The sequence below is a fragment of the Anguilla rostrata genome, chromosome 3, assembly GCF_018555375.3.
Source record: "Anguilla rostrata isolate EN2019 chromosome 3, ASM1855537v3, whole genome shotgun sequence".
In the NCBI taxonomy this organism is placed as follows: domain Eukaryota; kingdom Metazoa; phylum Chordata; class Actinopteri; order Anguilliformes; family Anguillidae; genus Anguilla; species Anguilla rostrata.
In genome coordinates, this window is record NC_057935.1 from 1,448,423 (window position 1) to 1,460,000 (window position 11,578).

Consider the following 11,578-nt stretch of genomic DNA (forward strand, 5'->3'; position numbering starts at 1 on the left):
GCTTATAAACACAGGAGTGAGCGCTTATAAACACAGGAGTGAGCGCTTATAAACGCAGGAGTGAGCGCTTATAAACACAGGAGTGAGCGCTTATAAACGCAGGAGTGAGCGCTTATAAACGCAGGAGTGAGCGCTTATAAACACAGGAGTGAGCGCTTATAAACGCAGGAGTGAGCGCTTATAAACGCAGGAGTGAGCGCTTATAAACACAGGAGTGAGCACTTATAAACGCAGGAGTGAGTGCTTATAAACGCAGGAGTGAGCGCTTATAAACACAGGAGTGAGCGCTTATAAACCAGGAGTGAGCCAGAGTGAGCGCTTATAAACGCAGGAGTGACGCTATAACACAGGAGTGAGCGCTTATAAACACAGAGTGAGCGCTATACAGAGAGTGACGCTATAAACGCAGGAGTGAGCGTTATAAACAGAGAGGCCTATAACAGAGGAGCGAAGCAGACTCAGCCAGAATCACTTTAAGAGCAGCAAGGCAAACCTCACGTCAGTTACAATCACAGGTTTTCATGCAGATTCAAGGTCGACCTCTCACATTCCCTCCCTCCCTCTCTCTCTATCGCTCTTTCTCCATTTGTCACCCCGGCTTGGTGAACTTCCAGAGGAAAGCAGATACAGTTTTCATTGGATCCACATGGAAACGATCAGCTGGTAATCTCGCGTAATTTCACCCACATTACAGAGGGGGCCTGGTATTAATTTTCTTGACTGATTGAGTTATTATATCTCCTTCTGCTGCCCGATGCTCATGGAGATATGAAGGCACGTAATCGGAGCCCATTAAAAGTTTGTCAAAATAGCAATTAGGAAAGGTTCCTGTTTTTACAAACGCAGGCCAGCCACACAAACATTCTGCGTACACTCCCAGTGAACTCATAACAGTCTCATCTTTCACGTGGTCTCCTGTTGGCAGCGTAGAGCACGCATGACCTCGTACTCTCGCTATTAATACAGCTAAACAGGCTCTCCGAGGGACGGATAACCATCTGATGCATTGCTTCATGCATTCGGGCTGTTGTAACCTTATTTGAAAAATAACAGAAATTATGTCCGTTTGTTACAGTGAAGCAGGTGCCCTGGGACGAAGCGATCCCACCTGGATTCTTAATTCATCCCCGATGCGCCTGCCGTTTTTATTTCCTTGGGCAGCGTGTTCATCCTGGCGTGCGATTGGTCAGTCTTGTCCCTTACGCAGCGATTGTCATTGGTCCAGCACTGTTGTTTCAGGGGGTGGGACCGCAGTGGGGAGTCACTGTGGAAACCATCTTTATGATTCCTTCACATTCAGGGCTGATTGTGGGAGGGGTGTGGGGGGGGGGGTGTGTTGGGGTGGCCGGAGGGTGCGGGGGCTTGCGGCGGGGGGGGGGGGGGGATATGCAGGATGCAGCAGGAGGGGTGGAGGGACGCAGTAATTGACGCTGGGGACTGAGCTGAGAGCAGCGCCGCCCGCAGCCAGCTCATTACCTGGGTGTCAGGAGGTTGCAGCTCGTGATGAGGCGGTCCCGGGTTCGGCCGGGCTGCCCGTGTCCCCGCAGGCCGCTCCTCTGACCGTATATATGCGCGCGCGCGACCGAACAGGACCCCCGAAACAGGCCCCCGAGCGGGGACACGGACGCACCCGCATCGTCTGCAGTCACAGGCAATCAAAGTACAAATCGACCTTCCTGTTGCCACGGTAATGGCAGAACGGGGTGGGCCAATTAAAGACCAAGCAACCGACGAGGGGGCCATCACAGCAGCGTGGGGGGGGGGGGTGCCCTGCGTCGTTCCCTTCTGATGACCTCTGACCCCTCTCGATGGGCCGGGTCTCCAGCGCAGAGCCTGGTTATTAACAGGCGCTTTTCCACATTACCGCTGATGAGGGGCGAGGGAGAGGTCGAGCACGTTCGCCTCCTGCAATGCATCCTGGTAATAACCCCACCCCCCCCCCAACCCCGCCCCCCACACCCTCACACCCCCTCGCCTCCCTGCCCCCCACTCCCTCACACCCCCCCGCCTCCCTGCCCCCCACTCCCTCACACCCCCCCGTCTCCCTGCCCCCCACACCCTCACACCCCCCCTCTCCCTGCCCCCCACTCACAGTGCAATTCCTCCACTCTTTAACTCTGACCCCGGCTGCTCTCTGTTACCTATGGCAACGCCTCCTCCGTGAGGCCAATCACGATACATTTTGCTATTCAGCATTGTGACATCACAGTCAAAGGTGCTAACATAAGGATGGTAGGCCTATGCTTCAACTATAACTAGACCACTCACACTATTATTATTATTATTTTACTGACATTAGATTCATTTTAATATTTTTTTACCTGTTTGATTTAATTGTGTGTACTTTCTTTTGCAGAATCAGAAATGAACTAAGCGCAGAGACAACTTGGTGGCCTTTAAAGAGTTAATGTATGCAGCATATGATCACACGTTCTCTAACATCATGCAGATTCACTGGCAGATCGTTCTGGCTTTAAATTGCCCAAGCTCCACAAATACGGTCAATTTGATACAAATGCAGTGAAACACTTTAACTCCAGGTTTAATGGAGACGGGCAATTTCCTGATGCCACCCATTCATTTCCCCGTTAAACTAGAATCTGATGGAGTTCCCATTACAACTGCTGACATTAATTTCGTCTTTCTTTTCTCTTACCTTCCAGGCATTGAGTCTGAATACATCATCAGCACTGTAGTAAAAAAAAACTACAACCACCAAAACCTACATCTCCCAGGAGGCAGCGTCCCTGGGCTTCCTGCTCCTCAAGCGGCCCAGAACAGACCAGTCAAATGACCCAAACTCCAGGTATGAAGCTGCCCTTGAACATGGAAACTTCATCTCACTGAAATCCTGATGTCACAACCTGATTTCGCTGACCCAATCAAACCCATCCTCGCTCAGCTACAATGGCTTCCGGTTCAACAGTGTATTAACTTATTATTATTATTATTATTATGAGACCTGTCACGCTCCGTGTCCGTACGCAGCGAGGCAGTAGCTGGGGCAGGAACCGCCACCGCCAGCACCACGGCAACGCCGCCAGCGCCACGGCAACGCGACGCCGCGCGCAGCCGCGATCCGACACGGCACTTCCTGCGCGTCCAGTGATCACATCTGCAGCGCGCAGCTGTGCAGCGCAGCCCCGCTCATCCCTCCCCCTCCCGCCAGCCGGCCCGCTAATCATTTATTTCCCCCAAACGCGGGGTTAAAAAAATGAAAACACCCGGCGCCCACCGGCACCCCGCCCCCCCAAACCCCCCCCTCCCTCCCTCGCGCCGCACCCCTTTAAAAAAATTACAGCTCTTGATACATTAGCCTGTGAATGATAGGCCAAAGACCTCCCTTAATTGCTTTTTTTTTCTCGCGGTGTCTCAATTTATTTGTGAAAAGCCGAAGCACGCGGTCGGCTTTTTTTATGATTGATGATGGCGGGCGGAGCTTCAGCGAACGCGGCGGGTTGCGTGATTAACGAGGCCGCAGGCCGGTCCCTCAGGAGCCGCGCGGTAATACCGCCATCTGGGAGCAGCTGCTGCCGCCGAGGGCCAGGGGGGCCACAAGGGCCACAGGGGCCACAGGGCCAGGGGGACACAAGGGCCAGGAGAGGACCTGTCTGATAGGGGGAGGGGGGGTGGAGCGAGAGGGAATGGGGAGAGAGGAGGAGAGACAGAGGGATGAAGAAAAGAGGGATGGAGAGAAAAAGAAAGAGAGTGGGGGAGGGACAGAGGGAGTGAGGAGGGATGGAGAAAGATAGAGAGGGAGGGAAAAATAGAGTAAGAGGAGGAGAGAAACATTATTTTTATTTTATTTTAAATTAAAATATTTTAGCTGCTATTATACATCTGTAAAAGAGAAAAACTGGAGAGAGTGGGAGAGGGAAAGATAAATGGAAAGAGAGAGCGGGAGAGAGAGAGAGAGAGAGGGGAGAGAGACAGAGATGGAGAGAGAGGGAGATGGAGAGAAAAGGTCTGACACTAGAGCAGCGTTGCTGGTAGGGGGTGCTGAGGGTTAACAGGGTGAAAATGCACTTGTCAGACCACAGCTGTCATATCTGAGCCATCATCAGGCACTGTGGCAGCCAGCTCTGTTACTGGGTCACTACACTTACAAGCCTGGGTCCTTATCCTCTCCACCTCTATCCATCCATCTCTCGATCCCCCAACTCTGTCCCTCTATCCTCTCCTATTTATCCCTCCATCTCTCGATCCCCCAACTCTGTCCCTCTATCCTCTCCTATTTATCCCTCCATCTCTCTATCCCCCAACTCTATCCCTCTATCTCTCTTTCCCTCAACTCCAGACCCCCTCCACCTCTATCCCTCCATCTTTCTCTCCTACTGTCCTTCTATGCATCCCACTCTCTCTCCATCGCATCTCTCTATCCTCTCCCTCTCTATCTCTCTATTCATATTTGTCAGCTAAGAAGAGACGGTTTCACTAAGGGCTGAAGTGCATGCTGGGATTTGAAAGGTGACTTTGTCCAGGGCCAAGAGAGCTCCACAAGTCTCCTTCCGAGATATCCCTGAACATCTGTCCAGTTCCCATCCGTCATGTGCGGAACGAGACCCCTCCCCCTCCCCGCCGTCGCCCCCTCCCCCGCCCCCGCCCCCGACGCTCCGCGCTGCCGTGAATGGCTTCCGGCCAGCATACATCCGTGAGGGGCGACTTTCCGGCTTGACCCCTCTGGATTGGAGACGGGAACGCCGCGTATATCCGAGGGGGGGGCGACGTTCCGAGGTGACCCCTCTGGATCGGAGACGGGAACGCCGCGTATATCCGAGGGGGGGGCGACGTTCCGAGGTGACCCCTCTGGATCGGAGACGGGAACGCGGGCTGCAGAGCCGCGGTTTCCCAGATGGTCCGGTCTTAATTGGGGGAGACTGTGGGTCTTAATTGGGGGAGACTGTGGGGTTTTTTTTCACACTGCACCTTCAAGATGCCAAATTAAGAGAGAGGGGGGTCACATCCCCCCCCCCTACCCCCGTCTGTTTCTTTGGCAGAATGGAAAACCCCCCAAAACAGAGCGGGTTTCCTGGACAAGGCCCATGGGCAGCACAGGCCGTTCGGAAGCCTCCGGACCTCCGGAATCACGGAGGAAGCAGGCGGGCAGCGTTCCCACAGCGTTCCCGACCCTGAGTGAGAGATTTCCCGCTTTTCCCAAACTTTGTCCTTCTGTTTATTTCTCTACGAAACCAGCGATGGAGCGGCCCTCCTTTTCCCAAAAGCACCGCTGCTCCAGCCCCTGTAAACAGGCAAACCCACGGATTTCAGGCCACAAATGTTTACCTTTGCAGCAGGGGGTTTAAGTGCCTGTGGTCTCCGGCCCACGTGAGAGTTTTATTCCTCTCGTATGAATATTTATGCAGGAAGGCATTTTATTTTCATTGTGTAAAAATAGCATCTGGTTTTTATTATGTAGATCTTGACAAATGCTTGCTATAAATACAGACAACACACAGCCTAACACACAAGCACACACACAAACACACATGCACTATCTCTCTCTCACGCACACACACACACACACACATACTCTCTCTCTCTCACACACACACACACACACACACAAACACACATGCACTATCTCTCTCTCTCACACAAACAAACACACATGCACTATCTCTCTCTCACACACACACACACAAACACACACTCTCTCTTTCTCTCTCATGGACACACACACACACATACTCTCTCTCTCTCACACACACACACACACACACACAAACACACACAGCTTGAAAACTCACAGCTATCCAGAAAAAGTCATGCACACACACACACACAAACCAGAGAGTCATATAGTTGCAGCTAAAAATGTTCTGTTGCCCGTAGCGACCAAAACAAAAACAAAACCCCAAATTTAATATTTTTAGAAACCCATTTTAGCTCTTCACCCTGTGAGAGTCTGGCATAATGTCCAGAGGGCTCGTAATAATAATTATTAAATGTAACAATAAAACGGCTTGTTTATTTTTTACTTCTGTAGTAGAAAATTCTATGTGTGCCTGTGGATATGCGGGTATGAGACGGAAGAAATCCCAGCGTATGTATAAATAAATACAAACACACACACACACAGGAATTTCTTATGAAACCCAATAAAACATTAAACCCTATAGTTATGTAGGTGACACATAGGGCAAGTAACATGTCGTGTACTTATTATATCAATAAATACATTGTTCTTCCAGTTCTTACTCTTTAATGAATCGGGAAATTGTTACCCAGCAAATTGTGTACAAGGCCGTGATGCAATAACGCACACCGGTGTGAGCCGCGGTTCTGTGTCCTTTAATGTTCATCAAAGGTGTTCAGGAGGCGGCGAAGCAGGTGCTTGATTTTAACCCAACATGACTGCGTTCCAGGTCGGGCTGGGTTTCCTCCCCCCTCATCACCGTTAACGAAGCAGTCCTCAAAAAAGAAAAGAAAAAACCGTTCTCCACTCCGCGGTTCAGGATAATAATCGAAATAATGAAACGGTCGTTCTGGAGAAGAAACGTTTCCTCATTGTCTGTATTCATTTAAGTCTCATTTAATGACTGCGGGAATCAAAGGGGCCCGGGACGAGTGGGAGCCGGAAAAGCAAAGCCATGCCGACAAATAAACAGAAGGGGAACCCGCAATAGGAAAGGGGGGGGGGGCACAAAGAGAGAGAGAGACATCGGAATGTATCCGCCTGAAAAAGAGACGCACTTTTGTTTCATCCGGCTGGTGGAGGTGTAGTTAATTAAAGCAGGAATCAGGTACCGCTGGATGGTGAATCTCCGTGACAGAGCGTGGTAAGAGAAATGTAAATGCGAGGGTAATGGTTGTCAGCTTCTGACAACTTTAAATGGCCTTTTAGTTCGCCGCGCGTAGCTGTCATAAAAAACATTTAGAATGCGTGCGCAGACAGCTGAAACGGCGAGGCACATCATTACCGGCAAATGGTGTACGCCTCTCCTCCCCGGCCCGTTTCTCAGTCAGGACAAGCATCCGTGCCGTTCTCCCTGCCTCCGGTCTTTAAAAACAAAGCGCTGTCAAGAAAACAAGGAGCGCGACGCCAGAATGGCGTTTTCGTGTTGCCAATCACGGAGGTGCTGCGTTTGTAGGCATCACCTCGACCCGGAGCGCGCGCAGAACAACACGCGCCACAGATGTGGGTTTAACTCTGGCGGCTCGGGGCGCCCGTTCCTTTGCACACGGTTGCAGGCTGATGTTTCGTTGATATTTGTTGACTTGTTTGTGTGTGTGTCTCTCTATCTCTCACAATGTTGTGTTTCACGCGACTGAAATAATGTATATATTTATTCACGTGGGCTACTTGCTAATGATTATTAATGTTCAGGCTCATGCTAATGATTAGCTTTATGTAATGGAACCCCAGGTGTTCAGGTCACGGATGCACCAATAGGCTTGATGCTCCATGTAAACCAGTTAGCGGCAGTCAGCTACAGGATATCAATTTTACCTAATGTCATAGCCAATATCATTATATGATTTGTAACCAGGAGATAATACGTCGAGATTAAATAATTACATAAGCATATAAGGTTAAAATAATGAAATAGCATAATCACGTTCATTATTATTATTATTATTATTATTATTACTATTATTATTACTATTATTATTACATTACATTTAGCAGACACTCTTATCCAGAGGTACTTACACAACATTTATTAACATAAGATTATCATTGATCATGTCTGCATGTAACATTGGAATGCGTAATCTGACCAAAGATTTTTCAAATGTTTAAATGTCACAGTGCTATTGCAAGAACCATTAGAGTGGATTTTAGTCTTGTTTGGCATCTCAGAAGGTACTGCTGAGTGGTACGCCTACACGCTGCCATTTGATGTGTCCAGCCAAATAAGCCTTCAATGAACAGTCATCGTTTTAATTCAGATTAATTAACTGTCCGTAAATAGAGGCATCTCGCTTTTCTTCCTCCAGACATTATGAAAGCGATTCATGTGAATAAAAGGAACTTTGTAGCAATGTTATGTCCATGTTGTTTTTTTTAATACACATGGGATGTGCTCTTATAATCCCCTTCAGGGGTGAATAGATTTTTAAAAATTCAGTGCCTACATTTTGAAAAGATCAGAATTTCACTGTTTTAATTAAGATGAGGCGATTAAAATATGTCATCTTGAGCAGTGAAGTACCGCTCTATGTTGAGGACAGTGTGGTATACCGAACACTACAGCATCAAATCAAATCAAATCAAATCAAAATGTATTTATATCGGGCATTTCACAAACATTTGTCACAATACAATCACAGAGAACCCTGGCCTAAAGCCCCACAGGAGCAAGCCTAAGGCAACAGTGGCAAGGAAAACCTCCCTGTGGCAGATGGGAAGAAACCTCGGAAGGAACCAGGCTCAAGGGGCATCACCACAGGTGCACAAGCTACTGTAATTAGAGAGAAAGTACCTCAACTGCCATTTTGGGGAGGCTATTAACACTGGGGCAGAAAATCCTAAAAGTGCGGCTTAAATGAAGTTAATGTTAAGGCCTTGAGAACTAGACGTGTGGACTCTTTAGCCAGCCAGACGACTGAAATGAATCACTGGTGCTGAAATGCACTAAAAATCAGCAGACTGCAGCTCCACAGGACTGTGTAGTAAAGTACTGGGTACGGTGTCTTTCTAATCAGAATGTCTATGCATCCGACATCGCCAAACCACTGGCAAGCAACGGGGACAGACATAAATGAGCAAGTTATTCATTCGCTGATATTTGGACAATTGCGTAGCCATGCAGTGATATTGACCAAGCGACATTTTCAGACCTGTACAACTTTAGGTAATTTATATAATAATGGCTACAATCGGCTGGGGCCTTCTTCTGTTTGTGTGCGTGTGTGTAACTGCTGACTGCCTGAATGTAAATGTAATCAGAAGTACTGTGTATTTCAGGTGTGTGTGGAACGGGTCAGAGGGCCGATGTTTTGGGGGGTCACAGGGCCGATGTTTTGGGGGGTCACAGGGCCGATGTTTTGGGGGGTCACAGGGCCGATGTTTTGGGGGGCTCTCCGGCGGGGTTCGGGGTGCGGGTACCCCCATTCTCCACGGCGGTGACGGCGGCGGTCTCTAGTGGGGTTGGAGCAGAGAAGCGGTGAGCGCCGGGGGGGGGATTGGGTTTCGCTCCGGAGAGAAGTGTTCTGGGAAAAGCAGGCCAGCGGACTGAGAGCCCTGCTGTGAGGACACAAAGAGGGGATTGAGCCGGAGCCCCCCCCCCCCCACCCCCACGCCCCCGGCCACCCCACCGCCAGCCCCGCGGCCGCTAATGTTTGCTGAGCTTAGCGATGTCACTTAAAGTGAACCTAATCTAATTAGGGCCGTTAGAGTGTGTGCCACTGCTTTACCTGCGTCACCCATTCCTAACTATCTGGAGTAGGAGTGTGTATGTGTGTGTGTGTGTGTGTGAACGTGTGTGTGTGTGTGTGTGTGTGTGTGAGCGTGTGTGTGTGTGTGTGTGTGTGTGTGTGTCCATGCGTGCATAGTACGTCTGTACAGTACATGCTTTGTGCATGTGTGTGTATGTGTGTACACACGCATCTCAGAATGCTTCCACATATGTACGTGTGTGTGTGTGCGTAGACCCAAGAATGTTTCCCTGTGTATGTGTGTGTATATACAGTATGTGTAGGTTTCTATGAGTGTGTGTGTGTACGTGTGCATGTGCGTGTGTGAGACTGCGTGTGTGCGTGCGTGTGTGTGTGTGTGTGTGAGAGAGACTGTGAGTGTGTGTGTGGGAGCATGAGTGAGTGTGTGTCAGTGTGAGTGTGTGTGTGTGTGTGTGTCAGTGTGAGTGTGTGTGTGTGTGTGTGTGTGTCAGTGTGAGTGTGTGTGTGTGTGTGTGAGAGAGACTGTGAGTGTGTGTGTCAGTGTGAGTGTGAGTGTTTAATAGCTGCAGTCGTGCAGTAGAGGTGCAGGGTAGGACTTGGACAGGCGTGTGAGTGGTGCTGCCAGTGTAGCTCCAGCTCCAGTTCACACTGATTCCACAGGAAAGTGGAGTTTAATGAGGCTGAGGCTGCACCTTAAGCAGCGCAGTACGATTACTGACACTTAATGTATTACATTACAGCCAGGCAGGAAACGGAGCCAAACCTCGCAGGCCTCCTCCCCCCCCCCCCGACCCCCGCCCCAGCAGGAAACGGAGCCAAACCTTAAGGTCTCCCCCCCCCCCTCACCCCCCGCCCCCCAGCAGGAAACGGAGCCAAACCTTACAGGCCTCCTCCCCCCTCCCTCACCCCCCGCCCCCCCAGCAGGAAACGGAGCCAAACCTTACAGGCCTCCTCCCCCCTCCCTCGCCCCCGCACCCCGCCCCCGCCCCCCCAGCAGGAAACGGAGCCAAACTCTTAAGGCCTCCTTCGCTGAACTCGACCCCCCCGCTGCCTCCACACCCCCCCGGGGAAGGTGGAACCCAGCGCTCCTGGGGGAGAACACAATTTAGACCTCAGCACACAAACCTGACACCTGTCCTTAATGCCACAGACGCACCCGGAGCCTCGGCCAATCAGCACGCGGGGCCTGTGCACGGCACGGAATGTGCCGGGCGTGGATGATGAAGTTCTCAGCATCGCCAAGGAGATGGGGGGCGGGGTGAAAGGGTGGGGCCTGCAGCCCAATCGGTTACTTCACACAATATCCATTCCCAACAGTCAACCTGACCCTGAAATAACACGCTGCAGCCCGGGCCACAGACCCCAGGGCTGATCACCCAGCCGCCATTTTGAGGGGAGGGGAGGGAACGTCATGGTTTATGAAAGTTCACGCGGGTTTTGCGCCAGGGAGAATTCCGAGGCGAAGCTGGAGTTTGTGATTCATCGTTCCGGAGAGCTCAGAAAAACACGCCACTGCTCCGGGCACCAGGACCGAATTCTTCAACCCCCGTCTTTCACAGGAGCGGTCCTGTTTCCCCCCCCCATCTTTCACAGGAGTCCTTCCACCCCCATCTTTCACAGGAGGGGTCCTGTTTCCTCCCCCCATCTTTCACAGGAGGGTCCATTCCCCCCCCATCTTTCACAGGCGTCCTCGTTTCCTCCGGGCCCATCTTCACAGGAGGTCGTTTCCCCATCTTTCACAGGAGCGGTCCCGTTCCGACTCCCCCCTTCACAGGAGCGGTCCTGTTTCCCCGATCTTCCAGGAGCGGTCCTGTTCCCGACCCCCCATCTTTCACAGGAGCGGTCCGTTCTCCAGCCCCGTCCATCAGCCACACGCTGTTTAATGAAGGACATCCTCTCTCATCCGCTATTCATTTCCCAGCAGCAACGTTTGCCTTGGTAACTATTTGCAGGTTGTGACATGAAAGGTGATTTTTTATTTTATATTATTTTTATTTTTCTTAAAGAGCAGGGATCGGAGTGGCTGGCCAGAGGCGTGTGGCACCTGCGAGCAGCCGGGCGGCGTTCCGGATGACTGTAAGCGGGAAACATCTATGTCCGACCGCGCTCCCGCTTTTTCCTCCTTCCTCTCTTTCGCCGAGGAAGGAGATATTTCATGCGCGTGCCGGTTTTCCCAACTGCGGGAGCGGCACGCAGTTAAGCGCACCCTCATTTCTCCTCCTCCTCCTCCCTCCTC